Source organism: Clytia hemisphaerica, unplaced genomic scaffold, assembly GCF_902728285.1.
Source record: "Clytia hemisphaerica strain Z4C2 unplaced genomic scaffold, Clytia hemisphaerica genome assembly, whole genome shotgun sequence".
Lineage (NCBI taxonomy): Eukaryota > Metazoa > Cnidaria > Hydrozoa > Leptothecata > Clytiidae > Clytia > Clytia hemisphaerica.
In genome coordinates, this window is record NW_027103917.1 from 249,962 (window position 1) to 257,453 (window position 7,492).

Below are 7,492 nucleotides of genomic sequence, written 5' to 3' on the forward strand. Positions count from 1 at the left end.
CTACTAGGGTCACATAAAAAAAACGTTTTAGTTACAAAGTTTGAGATCAAACTTCTGTGGGTTGTTTTGAATATAAATATATAAATAGTCTGCGATCACTACACCAAACCAGACCCGATTGTAGTGACCTACCTTGATAGGTTTATGTTGAGCGAGGCAAAAGCCTCTTAGTTGCAAGCTTGGCAGAGAGTGCAGACGTCTTTCATGAAGAAGAAGAAATAGTTGTAAGAACTGAACTTTACCTTGTCAATTATTTGTGTCACTCCCTGTTTGTTGACCCCCAAGCACTTCGACTAAGTGGGTACTACATTGGCGACGAATAGACTTATGTTACCCAGTTCCAGATGATCAACAACCTAAAATAGACTCTTGTAGTTTCCAGAGTTTCCAGAGAAAAATTCCAAGTTACGCTTGCTTCCGATCGAACCAGCCACATTTTGTCTCGATAAGTCAAATCCAATATGGCCGCCAGAGGCGCTCTCTATTCCGCCCTCCCAACCTTCAAACGCCCAAAAGACGCGGGTGCCGCCCTCGATTCGTTCGATAAATATATCAAGAGAGCAAACATGATTTTTGATACGGAGGACATTGACGAAGATAAGAAAAAGAAAGCTCTTTTGCAACTCTGGGGTGGAGACGAAATGATTACGTTTTTCGAGCACGAAGGAAAGGTGACGACAGAAGATACATACGCAGCCGCAATTGACAAAATCAGAAATTCCTTAAAGGGACAGATAAACGAAGTTTACCCGGTATTTTAACTTTTTAATGAGATGCCACAAGGGCAGATGCCGTTCACCGAATGGTACACAAAAGTTTTGGATCAAGCAAAGCTCTGCAATTTCGCCACCTACACTGCAAAGAAAGCCGCTCGCGACGCCATGAGGATGCAGACGAATAACAATAAGCTCAGGAAACATGCCCTCGCGGAGGGTGCAAATTTCGATGATTTCGTTAAATACGGAATAGCGCTAGAATCATCATCGACACAAGCGCAAAACATTGAGAAACAGGAGAATGTTAACTGGATCGGCAGTAGAAGAGGACCAAGAAGACCAGACCCACCGAAACCGAACATCACGAGAGATTCGATCGGTAGGGGAAAGCAAACCGAAAGTTCCCCAAAAATTTGTGACTTTTGCGGATATGAACGTCGGAAAGCCCACTCAAAAGGAAAGTGTCCCGCAAAAGGGAAACGTTGGTCGTTGCAATGATTGCAAGAAGAAGCACCATTTTTCAAAATCGCCAGTATGTCCTGGTGCACCAGAAACAGATGTTAATGCCCTGGACGAATCGAGTGATTCGGACGATGAACAACTGATGGGTCGCATTTTGACCCTGAACTTCATCCCTATGACCAAAATGAAATTGAAATGATCGATGTGGAAGCCAATGGTACGTGTTTGAAAATGAGAGTCGACTCCGGATGCAGAAAGACTCTGATCCCAGAAAAAGACTTTCGCAAGTTTGCCAACACAACCAGACTGTATAAATCGAAAGTGAAGCTCCGCCCGTATGGTACTAAAGACCTGCTGCGAGTGAAGGGTAGGGCAAAGATCGAACTGACCACTAGCAGTGGAGCAACAGCCGAGCAACTCGTTTACGTAATAGAAGGAAACCACACGGAACCGCTCTTAGGTTTAGAAGCATCGTTAGAGCTCGGTGTCTTGGAGATTCACCCAGAAGGCCGCAGAGACGCCAATGATCCGGAAACGCCAGTATACCACATCAACGAACCAGAGAGAGTCCCAACTTCAGTGACTGAAATCATCGACAAGCATCAACCTATCTTTGAGGGAATCGGCAAGTTCAATAAATCAGAAATAAACTTTGATATAGACGGATGGATCAAACCAATGATACAGAAGGAGCGGCCGATACCGTTTGCTTTCAGAAAACAAGTCACGAGCCATCTCAAAGAACTTAGAGACAATGACATCATCGAAGGCCCGTTAGACCCAAGTGTTAACCTCGACTGGATCTCGAACGTTGTCATTACAAAGAAACCATCCGGGCAGATACGCATGAATTTAGACATGTGTCACGCAAATATTGCCATCAAAGAAAGCCATATTCCCATACCGACTGTCCATTCCTTGCGTCACAAGCTTAACGGCGCCAAAGTATTCACAAAGTTGGACATGAAACATTCATTTCACCAAATGCCACTCGGTGAGAAATCGAAAGAACTTACAAACTTTTACACGCACGAAGGCATCTACCGATTTAAGCGTCTTGTCATGAGTGCTGGACCTGCCAGTCAAGAGTTCCACGAGCGTTTGCGGCAAAGTATTGTAGACCTCGTTGGTGTGGAACAGATTGAAGACGATTTGCTAGTTTACGGAGAGACCCAGCATGAGCATGACCTCCATTTGAGTGCTCTACTTGATCGATTACAATCCCTCGGCTTAACACTTAGACGAGAGAAATGTGTGTGGAGTGCTCCAGAAGTTATTTGGTTTGGGTATAAGTTTTCCAGCGAAGGTATGTCTGCAGATCCATCGAAAGTAGAGACTATCGTCAGACTCGCACCACCAACCAACGCAGCGGAAGTAAAAAGTTTCTTGCAGATGTGTCAATATAACGCCCTCTTTATGTTTGGAGAGCCAGAGACTTACAGTGACATTACAGCACCGTTATTAAGAAATCTAACGCGTAAGAAAGTTCCATTCCACTGGGATCAAGCTTGTCAGGACGCATTCGACAAACTGAAAGAGGGTTTATGTAGCAACCGAGTAATAGCACCCTGGGCACCCGATCGAAAGACGAAGCTTGTAGTTGACCGAGGACCGAAGGGTATTGGCGCCACATTGTTTCAAAAGGAACCCGACACTGGACATTACAAAACAATCAACTACTCGAGTAGATCGCTAACAGAGACAGAACAACGCTATGCTCCGATCGAGGGTGAAAGCTTAGCTATCCTTTTCGGCGTCACGACCAACCGAATGTATCTCCACGGAATGAAATTCGACACAATAACTGATCATGAGCCGCTGGTCTCATTGTACAATAATCAACGAAGACAAGCCCCAGCTCGCATCGAGAATCACCGATTGGAGTTACAACAGTACCGTATGACCGTAAAGTATGAAAAGGGAAGCACCAATCCGACAGATTACAACAGTCGACATCCATTGCCCATCACTGAACAACAGAAGATGCAAGCCAGTGAGGAAACCTTCCACATCAATGCTATCATCGACGACGATATCCCCGACGCTATGACCTTCGACATGGTTCGAAAAGCAACGAACGCCGATGACCAGCTCGCCCGCTTGAAATTTTGCATCCTTGAGAAAGGATACATTCCGAAGAATGCAAACGACTTACAGCCGTTCCGACACGTATTCGACGAACTTTCAGTTGCACGACAAGTCGTTTTACGAGGAGAACGACTCATTATTCCGGAAAGTTTGCAGCCTGACGTGATAGCTCTCGCTCATGAAGGGCATCAAGGCGCATCGAAAATGAAGCGTTATCTCCGATCGAAAGTTTGGTTTCCCAACATGGACAAGCTTGTGGAGAACTTTGTACAATCTTGTCATGCATGCTTAGCCGCTACACCTCAACAAAAGCATCAGCCGCTCATCACGACGAAATTGCCAGAAGGACCTTGGAGACACATTGCCTCGGACTTCAAGGGCCCAATCGCCAAAGATTACTATTTCCTGCTTCTCATTGACGAATACTCTCGATTTCCAGAAGTGGCTGTGCTAGATTCTACCTCCGCCGACACGGTGGTACCTCATTTCGACCAAATTACGCAAAGAAGCAAGGTTTTAAACACCAGCCGATTACACCAGAACAACCTTCGTCGAATGGGCTGGCAGAAAACTTCATGAAGATGCTTCAGAAGGTAGCCCACACCGCCTATGTCGAACACAAGGACCCAAAAGAAGCGGTTCACAGATATCTTCTTTCGTACCGGGCGACTCCTCATTCAGCCACTGGAAAGTCACCAGCAGAGATGTTGTTCAATCGACAAATTGCAACCTCTGTTCCAATGATGAAAAAGAAGGAACAAGATCGATCCGTTCTCGAGAAAGATACAAGTTACAAGGCCGCCATGGCCAAATACCATGACCAACGACGACACGCGAAGCCCATTGACATCGACCTAGGGGACAAAGTCCTTCGCCCTCAAAAGAAGTCTACCGTCAAGACTCCTTTTGACCCATCACCATTGACTGTGGTGAAAAAGAAAGGTTATATGCTCACCGCCGAAACATCGAAAGGCAAATTTGTTACCCGTGCAGCAAACAAGTTCAAGAAAGTCCATGAGCGCGATCCGTTTTTCAGACGCGCACCAACACGAAATTACGTCGACGCCGACTCGGATGATGATTTTCCGTTTCGTCATCGTCGCTATGATAACGATATTAATCCACCATTGCCCGACGACAGCCCCGTTGACGACACATCTTCGGGGAGCGAAAGTGACATGATTCCGTATCGAGAAGGAGAGAGTGAGATGGAAGACGTTGAGGACGTTGACCGTAAAAATTCAGGACGGAAAAGACAACGAAAAGCGCCACGTTATCTTGATGACTACGAGTTATAAAGTAGTCATTAATGTATATAAAATCTATGCCTTGGACTGAGAACCGCCAATAGCGAAGGCACTGTACATATGTAAATACCCGAAGGAAAGGAGAGGTGTAGTGACCTACCTTGATAGGTTTATGTTGAGCGAGGCAAAAGCCTCTTAGTTGCAAGCTTGGCAGAGAGTGCAGACGTCTTTCATGAAGAAGAAGAAATAGTTGTAAGAACTGAACTTTACCTTGTCAATTATTTGTGTCACTCCCTGTTTGTTGACCCCCAAGCACTTCGACTAAGTGGGTACTACACCGATCAATCGAACTTGTCGAACCAATCGAACAGTCGAACTAATCGAACTCCATCTAACGACTAAAGTTTGATTAAACCAGACGTCCGCGCTCGATAGGATCGATCATCGGAACAGCTCGATGACGGGGATCGATATGTGATCGATACCGTGAGTGGACCTAAATCTGACAGCTCTGCCTAATTCCGATGGGGTCTTTCAAGGATACAAACTAAAATAAAAACAAACCTTTCGCTGTGACGCAACAAAGATACCAAAGTGTCAATTAAACTGAGAGATTTGATAGTACATTGAAACGATTAAATCAAATAACAATTGTTAACGTTTTAAACACAAACAACGGATTTAGAAAAAAAGGTAATTATACTATAAAGAGGTAATTATTTCTACCTACAACTCCCACTTTTTTTTTTATCACATTAATTGACATCTTGACATAAAAAAGTCATCTTGTTAGATGTTTTATGTTTTGTTTTGAGAGTTCTTGCAATAGTTTATCGTTCAACTTGGGGAGGGAATGTTGTAAACATAGAATTCTTTTTTCATAACAGTTATTTGGGGGGTCGGAATTAGGCAGGGCTGTCGGATTTAGGACCACTCACGGTACGATGGATTACTTAACGATCCGGATAGGAGATTGATTGAAGATCGATACTCAAGATTTTTTTAAGCTCATGATTAGTTATCAATTATTTATCGATCTATCATCGATCTTTTATCGATCTTATCGACCCTATCGACTCATACTCGATTTACGATCGATAACAAATCGATTAACGATCGATGACGAATCGATTAACGATCGATGACGAATCGATATACTCGATTGAAATACTAGCTCGCTAATGGATCAACGAAGGATCAATACTCAAGACTTTTTAATGGCTGAATCTTCAATCGATCTCCTATCCGGATCGTTAAGTAATCCATCGATCACATATCGATCCGTCATCAAGCCGTTCCAATGATCGATCATAGTGTGCAGAGGGGTCTGAACCCCCCCATTAATATTTCATCCCCCCCTATAAAGGTATAGGGGTATAGGTATAGGTTTCATCCCCCGCACCATTTACAGGGGTCCTAGCCCCCAGCATATAATTTGTACTCCCAGTATAATTTTCAGTGTGAATTCGTACCAATAGTCAATGAACTTGAAAACACTAGCAAATAAACAGTAAACTAATAATAGTAAAACTAGGAAAAATAAGAAATAAGACAAAAAGTTACTATCCCCCCCCCCATTTTTTATTTGACACCCCCCGATAAGGCAAACCCCCCATTTTAACTGGAAAATTGCCCATCCCCCCTATAAAGCCTTCCTTGAAAACTCGGATCCCCCCCCCTGAAAAAAGGGGGGGTTCATATTATGTCAATCCTATCGAGCGTGGATGTCTGGATTAAAAAAATTAACAGTGCGTCACAAACAGCCATATAAACAAAACTCAACATTCTCACAAAAGTTGTCTTTTTGATTTCCCAAACATTCGTCTAAAGCGTTCACTTCTACAATAATTTATGTAATTGCAATTTCAGTCAGTCTACAGTCAGCTTAAATTGGTGATAAAAGAGATGATAAAAAAAACAAAAAAAAACAACATGTTTTTATTTACGTGACCGAAGTGCCTACTAAAACAATCCGGGGGTAAGTGGCGATGCAACACAACAGCAGATTATTCGTAAAGTAAAGAAATATCTTTTGGCATTGACAATCAAATATAATATATTATATTATATTTCCTTAATTCTAAAATCAAAAATTCATTTTTCATTCGCGAAAAAAAATAAAATAATAATGATTAATTAATATTACATACTAAGACACCCCCGTCTTTTACTCTCGTTTAATTTCCAATCTCGGAACGTGCAAAACACGCCCATCCGCCCAATAGACCTTTTCACCTTTCCATCCGCCATATTGAATTGTATGCAGAAATTATGGTGGCCGAATTGCCGTGGTGAAATTCCCTTAGAAAGTATGTAAAACATACGCAAAAAGAAAGTATTAATATAAAACTTACATGTATGATTGGCATTATAAGTGTAATCTTGTAGAAGAAAGATTAAATTTGCTTCTCTTGAAAACTAAAAATAATTATATTCTTTCATCTCTTAGAACAAGCACTTCAAAAATCCAATAACATTAGACATAAACTCATACTGAAAAATCATCAGCGAAGGTAAAAAATAATCCTTATTCGGCTGACAGTAAATTATTCTCCTGGGAATAGAGCCGTCAAATGATCAAATCAAAACTTTTGATAATATGTGTGACGTCATAATTACTGCTTTTCAGTTTGCGTGTTTTGAAAGTTTGATGTGTGTACTCCGTCTTCATGGAATTTCTTAATGGCATGAAAACAGAATATGCTATGTCTTTAAGAAGAAATTTCTACAAGGCTGTTGTTGTTCTGTGAATATTTCTTTTTGGATTAAGAAATTCCATCTTTTATTGTTCTAATGATTATAATATTTATTTATAAGATGCTTTGTTGTCTTTTTAATCTTTGTGTAAACTTGCATTATGTTTTGCATACTTTCCAACTAAATCCAACCACGGCTTTTTCGTTCTGTATTTTTGCATACAATTCAAGGTGGCGGATGGAAAGGCGAAAAGGTCAGGCGAAAAGGTCTATGTGCTCTTTC